Here is a 10,000-nt window from a genome sequence, read left to right as displayed (position 1 = left end):
AGAATTGCACAATTTTTATAGAATCATAGAATCATAGAGTTGGAAGAGACCCCCATTTTTACTTTTATCCATTTTTATGCCGATTTTAAATACGTCTTTATTTCTTCTCCCCATCCTGTCAACTTTTTAAACTATGACGAATGGTACATCACAGCAGACTACTGCAAACGTTGCACATTTCGCCTCATATTAGTGTAACACAAGCCCACAAGTATTCTTTGTCAGGTATAAATTTTAGGCCATTCTTAAAGAGCTTTTCTTTTGTACTGAATTCAGATCTGTGTTTATTTTTTTCTCTATCACATGTCGTTTTCACAACAAGGCTAATCAAATAATGAATGCATTTACACACTGGTATCCATAATATAATTGTTATCAGTGCGTAAATGCAATAAATATTTGATTAATAATCATTGTAAAAACTACACACAATAGAACAAAAAAACAGATCTGAATTCAGCGGAAAAAAAATCCCAAAAACTCGAAAAGAATGGCCCAAAATTATATCTGATGAAAAATACTTGTTGGCTTGTGTTGTTGTAATGCAGTCTTACCCTTTTATCTCCAGAAAGCGTATTATTCTAATAATAATAATATTATGGAGCTGATCCTCCCTGGAGAGGTCAGGCCAGGTAGAGCAGGTGGGCCAGCCAGAGAAGTTGTGGTTGGTTTTAAAGTGAGAGTATTGGGAACTGGGGTAATGCAGAATATATTATTATTATTATTATTATTATTATTATTATTATTATTATGCCTTTAACTTTGGAATCCAGAAGTACGAGCAGGGCAATAATAACAGTTATTATTTTAGAGTGAACAAGGTTTGAGATGCAGAGAAAGCCCCCCCCCCAGGTGAGCCAGGTAGACCAGGTAAGCCATCAAGGGAAGAAATGACTGACCTCAAGGCCAGGTGTGTGTGTGTGTGTATGTGCGTGTCATAGTCTGGGGAGAAGGAGGAGGCAGTGGAGGCCAATGGAGCTGATCCTGGCCTGAGAAGCAGAGGAAGGCCCCTCCAGGTGGGCCAGGTGAGCCAGGTGAACCAGGTGCAGGTGAGCCAGGGACAGGTGTACCTTTTGAGTCAGTGAGGGTCTCAGGGCTGGGAAAAGGGGAAGTGCAGAGAATATTATTATTATTACTAGCTGTGCCCGGCCACGCGTTGCTGTGGCAAAGTGGTGGTAGTATTAATTTAAAATTGTTGTGTAATTTTTATTTGACGTTATTTGCAATTTTTTAATTAATTTTATTGTAAGTTATATTTTTATTTATTATATTTTATTATTTTCTTGTATTATTTTTAGTTATTTTCTGTTATTATAGTATTTTATTGTATTAATTTTTAGTGTTTTTTATTATTTTTTATTGGGTTGCTAGGAGACCAAGTTGGAGGAGCTTAGCCTTCTAACTGGCAGCAATTGGATAAAAGCAATTATTCCTCTCCCTCTAATTATTTTTCTTTTCTTTTTGTTGTATCAACCTAGAGGCGTGGATGATGGGTTGTGTTGTCAAATTTCGAGGTTGGGGGGCCTGTAGTTTTGTTGTTTTGTGGGTCGCCGTGATGCCATCACTCTTTTATATATATAGATTATTATTGTTGTGCCTTTATCTCTGGAAACTGGAGACAAGAGCAGGGTAGTAATAATAGTTATTATTTAGGGTGAACAGGGCCTGAGAGGCATAAAAAGCCCCTCCCAGGTGAGCCAGGTAAACCAGGTTAGGAATTGTGGGAGTTGAAGTCCAAAACAACCAGAGGGCCAAAGTTGGGGTGAACGTTGTGATGTGATTTCATGTTGTGTGTTGATTGACTGTGACCCCAAAGGGTTTTCGTAGGCCAGGTCCTTCCTCTGAAATATTGAAGCAGGTGAAATGGTCGGCCTTGAAGGATAACGAACCTTTCATGTTTGGAGGCCTTTAAAACAGAGGTTGGATGGGCATCTCTTCGGACTGCTTTAGTTGTGTATTCCTGCTTGGACTAGATGGCCTTTGGGGTCCCTTCCAAGTCTGTGCAAAGGACAGCTGCCTGTCTATGGAGTAAGGTCATTGGTGTGCTTCTTCTCCATCAGTTTGTGGCTTTATTAATGCAAGGAATTGGGTTGCTGTGAGTTTTCTGGGCTGTACGGCCATGTTCAATGCTAATCCCGGTGGCCAATGGCAACATTCACACTTGCCTCCAACAGACGCTGGTTCTTTCTTCCACCCTGGACTTTATTCCACAGATATATAAACCTCACTTGCCTAGTTTCCAATAAATCTCACAACCTCTGAGGATGCCTGAAATGGATGTGGGCGAAACGTCAGGAGAGAGTGCTGCTTCCGGAACCTGGCCAGGCAGCCCGGGAAACTCGCAGCAACCTAGTGATTTCCGGCCATGAAAGCCTTCGAAAACATATTCTAGGAGTCCCCCTTTTTGCTATGAAGGAAGGCACAAACGAAGCAGCCCCGACAGATGGCCACCCGGCCTGCTTTGCCGTATTTAAAGAAACCAAGATCCTTTTAACATGGACTGTTTCCAAGCCAGGTTTCAGTCATGCTATATCCATGTTCAAACATTGCAAAGGGGGCCAAATTGCTGCTTTGGAGACTAGGACACAGTGGAGCCTGGGAGCCCACTGGCCATCTGTCGGGAGGTCTTTGATTGTGTGCTTCTGCCAGGTAGGAAAAGCACAATCAAAGCCCCCCCATTTCCATTTCCATTTCCATTTCCGCCCAGCCTTAGGTCAGAAATTATTTGAAAGTATTAATTGTCATGCTGTAATTTTTGTTCTAAAACTAATTATTATTATTATTATTATTATTATTTTATTTCTTACCTACGTCTATTGAACGTCTAAGACAGGGGTCCCCAAACTAAGGCCCGGGGGCCGGATGCGGCCCTCCAAGGTAATTTACCTGGCCCCTGCCCTCGTTTATAATATAACATTTTTATATCAGTTTTAATAATATAATATATTGTATATACATATAATATTGATAATAATATTATCATTTTATACAATATAATTCTAACAATAATACCATATAATACAGTAATATTAATTATATGTTATATATTACATATAATATTACAGTATAGTGATATAGTTCAATATAGTAATATATAATGCCAATATTGTGCTATGCTAATAATATAATATATTGTATGTACATACAGCTGCTCTGAGTTCCCTTCGGGGTGAGAAGGGTGGGATATAAATGTAGTAAATAAATGTAGTAAATGAATAAATAAATAATTTTGGACTTAGACTCGCCCAGAGTCTGAAATGACTTGAAGGCACACAACAACAACAACAATCCTAATTAACCTGACTATCTCATTGGCCAGAAGCAGGCCCACACTTCCTATTGAAATCCTGATAGGTTTATGTTGGTTAAAATTATTTTCATTTTTAAATATTGTATTGTTCTTTCATTGTTATTGTTGTTGTTTTGCACTACAAATAAGACATGTGCAGTGTGCATAGAAATTTGTTCGTTTTTTTCCCCCAAATGATAATTCGGCCCCTCCACAGTCTGAAGGATTGTGGACCGGCCCTCTGCTTTAAAAGTTTGAGGACCCCTGGTCTAAGATGAATAGGACTGAGAATTGAATGTTTCTCCAAAACCATAGCCATGGGCAAACTTGGGCCCTCCGGGTGTTTTGGACTTCAACTCCCACAATTCCTAACAGCCTAGCGGCTGTTAGGAATTGTGGGAGTTGGAGTCCAAAACACCCGGTGGGCCCAAGTTTGCCCATGTCTGCTCTAAAGCTACGGTTTACACCTAGAAATATGTTCCGATAACGGGACACACTTTACAAATGTCTTGCACCCATCCCAAACACAGGGAAAAGATTTTCCCAATGTTCTATTTCCATGTGCTTAAGTCCAGAGTTGGATTGCAATGCCCGGAATCCACCTTCTTCCACTTGTATTTCAACTGCTGGTGGTAGAGACCATTCTATTTTATCAAAGCCACGGCACACACAAGGAAATGTATTCCGACAACGGGACGTGCTTTACAATTGGTTTGTAGCCATCCCAAAAAAAGGTGGGGAAAGGTTTCTAAAAGCTTCTGTTTCCTTGTGCTTTAAGTCCAGGGTGCTTCTTGGACTACAGTGCCCATAATCCATATCTCAATCCCTCAGCCAGCAGAGCTATGTAGGCCACAGTGCACACACGGTAGGCTGTTAGTAATTGTGGGAGTTGGAGTCCAAAACACCCGGCAGGCCCAAGTTGGCTTCTTCCCGGCTGGCCGTGTCTTTTTCCAAAGCACAAGAACAGCTTTGGAGGAGGAAAGTGTACGAAGCGAGAAGAGGATTGGCGCGTGTGTTTTTTCTTTCTCTGAGCGGCCTTTAATCTTTGCCAGAAGTCCCAGCCGAGGCTTGTGAACCTGGGATTATGCTCTTTAATCTCCTGGCAAGAAGAAGACGACGATGGAGGAGGAGGAGGAGGGTTGTAATAATGCAGAGAGAAGCCAAAAGGAAAAGGAAGGGGGGAGCCGAGGCTGAGAATGAGCAGGAGAAGAGCAGGGGAAATATAGAGACCAGGCATGGACAAACTTGGGACTACAGGCTGTTAGGAATGGTGGGAGTTGTAGTCCAAAACACCTGGAGGGCCCAAGTTTGTCCATGCCTGGGATAGATGTTAGGCACCTTGAGTCCCCATGGGGAGAAATGCAGGATGATAATAATAATAATAATAATAATAATAATAATAATAATAATAATAATAATTTCATTGGAACTTATGCCTCAAGTACCACCTGCCAGCAGCAAAGAACTGGTGGGATCACAAACCTGCAAAAGTATTGGAAAATGAGCACGCAAAGATACTGTGGGACTTCCGAATCCAGACTGACAAAGTTCTGGAACACAACACACCAAACATCACAGTTGTGGAAAAGAAAAAGGTTTGGATCATTGATGTTGCCATCCCAGGTGACAGTCGCATTGACGAAAAACAACAGGAAAAACTCAGCCGCTATCAGGACCTCAAGATTGAACTTCAAAGACTCTGGCAGAAACCAGTGCAGGTGGTCCCGGTGGTGATGGGCACACTGGGTGCCGTGCCGAAAGATCTCAGCCGGCATTTGGAAACAATAGACATTGACAAAATTACGATCTGCCAGCTGCAAAAGGCCACCCTACTGGGATCTGCACGCATCATCCGAAAATACATCACACAGTCCTAGACACTTGGGAAGTGTTCGACTTGTGATTCTGTGAAACGAAACCCAGCATATCTATCTTGTTTGCTGTGTCATACGTCGTTGTGTCAATAATAATAATAATAATAATAATAATAATAATAATAGTAAGCCAGCAGTGTGAGGCATCAGCAGCAGCAAAGGATAATAATAATAATAATAATAATAATAATAATAATAATAATAATAATAAGCAGCTAGCAGTGTGAGGCATCAGCAGCAGCAAAGGATAATAATAATGATAATAATAAGAATCATCATCATCATCATTTAATTACTTATTAATCGCCCTCCATCCATGATGCTCTAGGCCAGGGGTCCCCAAACTAAGGCCCAGGGACCGGATGCGGCCCTCCAAGGTCATTTACCTGGCCCCCGCCCTCAGTTTTATAATATAATATTTTTATATCTGTTTTAATAATCTCTATATATAAAAGGGTAATGAAATTTCGGCCTAGGACAAAACAACAAAACTACACATCCCAGAAACACTAAACTTGGCAGCACGGCCCCTCATCCATGCCTCTAGGTTCATACAACAAAAGGAAAAGAAAAATAAAGTCCTAATTAGAGGGAGAAGAATAATTGTTTTTATCCAATTGCTGCCAGTTAGAAGGCTAAGCTCCGCCCACTTGGTCTCCTAGCAACCCACTCAGCCCAGGGGACAGGCAGAGTTAGGCCTCACTTAGGCCTCTTCCATACTGCCTATAAAATACAGATTATCTGATTTGTACTGGATTATATGGCAGTGCAGATTCAAGGCCCTTCCACACAGCTATATAACCCATTTATAATCTTAGATTATCTGCTTTGAACTGGATTATCTTGAGTCACATCCCAGAAACATTAACTTGGCAGCACAACCCCTCATCCATGCCTCTACATTCATACAACAAACAGCTCCAGCTACTCCAGAAAACGGCCAGGCTTTGAGACTGCAAGGCTATTCACTGCTATTCCACCTGGCCAACAAAGGATTCCCATATGCCACAGCAACGCGTGGCTGGGCAAAGCTAGTATAATATATTGTATATACATATAATATTGATAATAATCTTATGTTATACAATATAATACTAATAGTAATACCATATAATAATATTAATTACATGTTATATATTACATATAATATTACAGTATAGTGGTATAGTTCAATATAGTAATAGATAATGCTAATATTCCGTTATGCTAATAATATAATATATTGTATGTACTTACAGCTGCTCTGAGTCCCCTTCGGGGTGAGAAGGGTGGGATATAAATGTAATAAATAAATGCAGTAAATAAATAATTAATTTTAGATTTAGGCTCGCCCAGAGTCTGAAATGACTTAAAGGCACACCACAACAACAATCCTAATAAACTTGACTGTCTTATTGGCCAGAAGCAGGCCCACACTTTCCATTGAAATCCTAATAGGTTTATGTTGGGTAAAATTGTTTTCATTTTTAAATATTGTATTGTTCTTTTGTTGTTGTTGTTGTTGTTGCACTACAAATAAGACATGTGCAGTATGCATAGGAATTTGTTTGTATTTTTTTCTTCAAATGATAATTCGGCCCCTCAACAGTCTGAAGGATTGTGGACCGGCCCTCTGCTTAAAAAGTTTGGGGACCCCTGCTCTAGGCGATTTACAAGATAAAAAGGATAAAAATACATACATACAAATATTAATAAAATTAACATAGATTAAAAGCTCTAGTAAAGAGCCAGGTCTTGAGTGCTAGGGTGAAAGGCCCTAACTCACGCATGGCTCTCATATAGGGCGGCAAGGCATCCCATAAGGCAGGGGCAGAAAGAGAAAAAGCTCTGCGTCTGGTCCTTTCCAAGTGCACTTCTCTAGGACCCGGTACATAGAGTAAGTCTCATTGGGATGGTCGTTGCGACCTCCGATGATGGGAGAAGGAGAGACGGTCCCTAAGGTACCATGATGGGCCCTGGCCGTAAAGAGTTTTAAAGGTCAGAACTAGCATCTTATATAGACCACGGTAATCAGTTGGAAGCCAATGCAGATGCTGCAGCACTGGTGTTATGTGGCCTTTCATGGGTGTTCTTGTGAGGAGCCTGGCTGCCGCATTCTGAGCAATACGGAGCTTTTGGGTCGTGGACATTGGAAAGCCAACATACAGGGCGTTGCAATAGTCCAGCCTAGACGTGACCGTGGCATGGATGACTGTTGCCAGAGCCTCATCAGATAGATAGGGTGCCAGTTGCCTCGCTTGTCGTAGGTGGAAAAATGCTTGTCGTAGGTGGAAAAAGGTGGAATAATAATAATAGGCCAGCAGTGTGAGGCATCAGCAGTAGCAAAGGCCAATAATAATAATAATAATAATAATAATAATAATAATAATATGCCTCAAGTACCACCTGCCAGCAGCAAAGAACTGGTGGGATGACAAACCTGCAAAAGTATTGGAAAATGGGCACGCAAAGATACTGTGGGACTTCCGAATCCAGACTGACAAAGTTCTGGAACACAACACACCAGACATCACAGTTGTGGAAAAGAAAAAGGTTTGGATCATTGATGTTGCCATCCCAGGTGACCGTTGCATTGACGAAAAACAACAGGAAAAACTCAGCCGCTCTCAGGACCTCAAGATTGAACTGCAAAGACTCTGGCAGAAACCAGTGCAGGTGGTCCCGGTGGTGATGGGCACATTGGGTGCCGTGCCAAAAGATCTCAGCCGGCATTTGGAAACAATAGACATTGACAAAATTACGATCTGCCAACTGCAAAAGGCCACCCTGCTGGGATCTGCGCGCATCATCTGAAAATACATCACACAGTCCTAGACACTTGGGAAGTGTTCGATTTGTGATTTTGTGATATGAAATCCAGCATATCTTTCTTGTTTGCTGTGTCATAATAAAATAATAATAATAATAGTAAACTAGCAGTGTGAGGCGTCAGCAGCAGCAAAGGCCAATAATAATAATAATAATAATAATAATAATAATAATAATGATAATGATAATAATAAGCCAGCAGTGTGAGGCAATTAATAATAATAATAGTAATAATAATAATAATAATAATAATAATAATAATAATAATAATAATAATAACTATAATAATAACTGCAAAAGGCCACCCTACTGGGATCTGCGCGCATCATCCGAAAATACATCACACAGTCCTAGATACTTGGGAAGTGTTCGACTTGTGCTTTTGTGAAACAAAATCCAGCATATCTATCTTGTTTGCTGTGTCATACAATAATAATAACAACAACAATAATAATAACAACAAAGGGACTCGGGGGGCTTACATGGGGACCAAGACCAGTAATGCAACAATAAAAATACAACATAAGATACATTCAATTACAATGAATCAATACATAAAAAACATATAAAAAGCATAAACTCAACAACAACTGGTAACCAATAACTGATAGCCGGGTTCAAAATCGGAGGCATGGCAATAAATGATACATGTGCAATATGTTGCATGGTTGCTAATAAGATAATAATATGATCCTAACTGCAATAGTGCTTTCCCATTGAAGCTGGAAAGGAGAGAAAGCGAAAATTGTGGTGTGATAAATATGTGTCGAGGGTATGGAGATTGTGAAAATGTGGCTGCAAGCTACATCCGTAAGCCAGAAATGTGCTGCTGTAGCAAAAAAAGGCCAATGCAATCAAGTGTGAAATGTGGCTGCGAACTAGATGTTAAGCCAGAAGCGTGATGCAGTGGCATGATGTAGTGGGTAATAAATTAATAATAATAATAATAATAATAATAATAATAATAATAATAATGTAGAGTCTCACTCAACTGCAAAAGGCCACCCTGCTGGGATCTGCACGCATCATCCGAAAATACATCACACAGTCCTAGACACTTGGGAAGTGTTCGACTTGTGATTTTGTTATACGAAATCCAGCATATCTATTTTGTTTGCTGTGTCATAATAAAATAATAACTACTACTACAGTAGAGTCTCACTTATCCAAGCTAAACGGGCCGGCAGAACCTTGGATAAGCGAATATCTTGGATAATAAGGAGGGATTAAGGAAAAGCCTATTCAACATCAAATTAGGTTATGATTTAACAAATTAAGCACCAAAACATCATGTTATACAACAAATTTGACAGAAAAAGTAGTTCAATACGCAGTAATGTTATGTTGTAATTACTGTATTTACGAATTTAGCACCAAAATATCATAATATATTGAAAACATTGACTACAAAAATGCATTGGATAATCCAGAAGCTTGGATAAGTGAGACTCTACTGTAATATAAAAACCAATGCGATCCTAGGCACATCAACAGATCTCTAGTATCCATATCAAAGGAAAGTCATGTCAGAAATAGTTGGACTAGAAGACCAATCAATGGGGTCAAATTACAAGGAACATTAGAAAGAATGGATTGACTGTAAGAACAGTTTGAAAATGGAATAGACCAGAGGATGGTGGGATCTCTCATCTTTGGAGACCTTGAAACTGAGGTTGGATGGACATCTTTAGGGAATGCTTTACTTGATAGGGTTGGATTGGATGACCTTTTGAGGTCCCCTCCAATTTTAACATTCTGCAATATGATGCTGGTCTTTGCCTATCAGGATTTCAATGAGAAGTGTGGGCCTGCTTCTGGCCAGTGAATTAGTCAAGTTAATTAGCATTGTTGTTGTTGTGTGCCTTCAAGTCATTTCAGACTTTGGGCGAGCCTAAAACTTAGGGGGGAGGCCAGGTAAATGACCACGGGCCTTAGTTTGGAGACCCCTGCCATAGGGTTTTGAGGACGAAGGAAATCATCTTTTTGAGGATTGCTTTCCAGTTTGAGAATGGTCATGTTTTCCCATCGC

General features: G+C 40.2%; 1 protein-coding gene across 1 annotated transcript in view; it reads left to right on the top strand.

The window, feature by feature from the left end:
• dlg4 (discs large MAGUK scaffold protein 4) overlaps positions 1-10,000 on the top strand; it is a gene marked incomplete in the record, with an annotated part of 97,424 nt that overhangs the window by 1,458 nt on the left and 85,966 nt on the right.

Source organism: Anolis carolinensis, chromosome 6 (assembly GCF_035594765.1).
Source record: "Anolis carolinensis isolate JA03-04 chromosome 6, rAnoCar3.1.pri, whole genome shotgun sequence".
NCBI lineage: Eukaryota > Metazoa > Chordata > Lepidosauria > Squamata > Dactyloidae > Anolis > Anolis carolinensis.
This window is presented reverse-complemented; position numbering and strand designations above follow the sequence as displayed.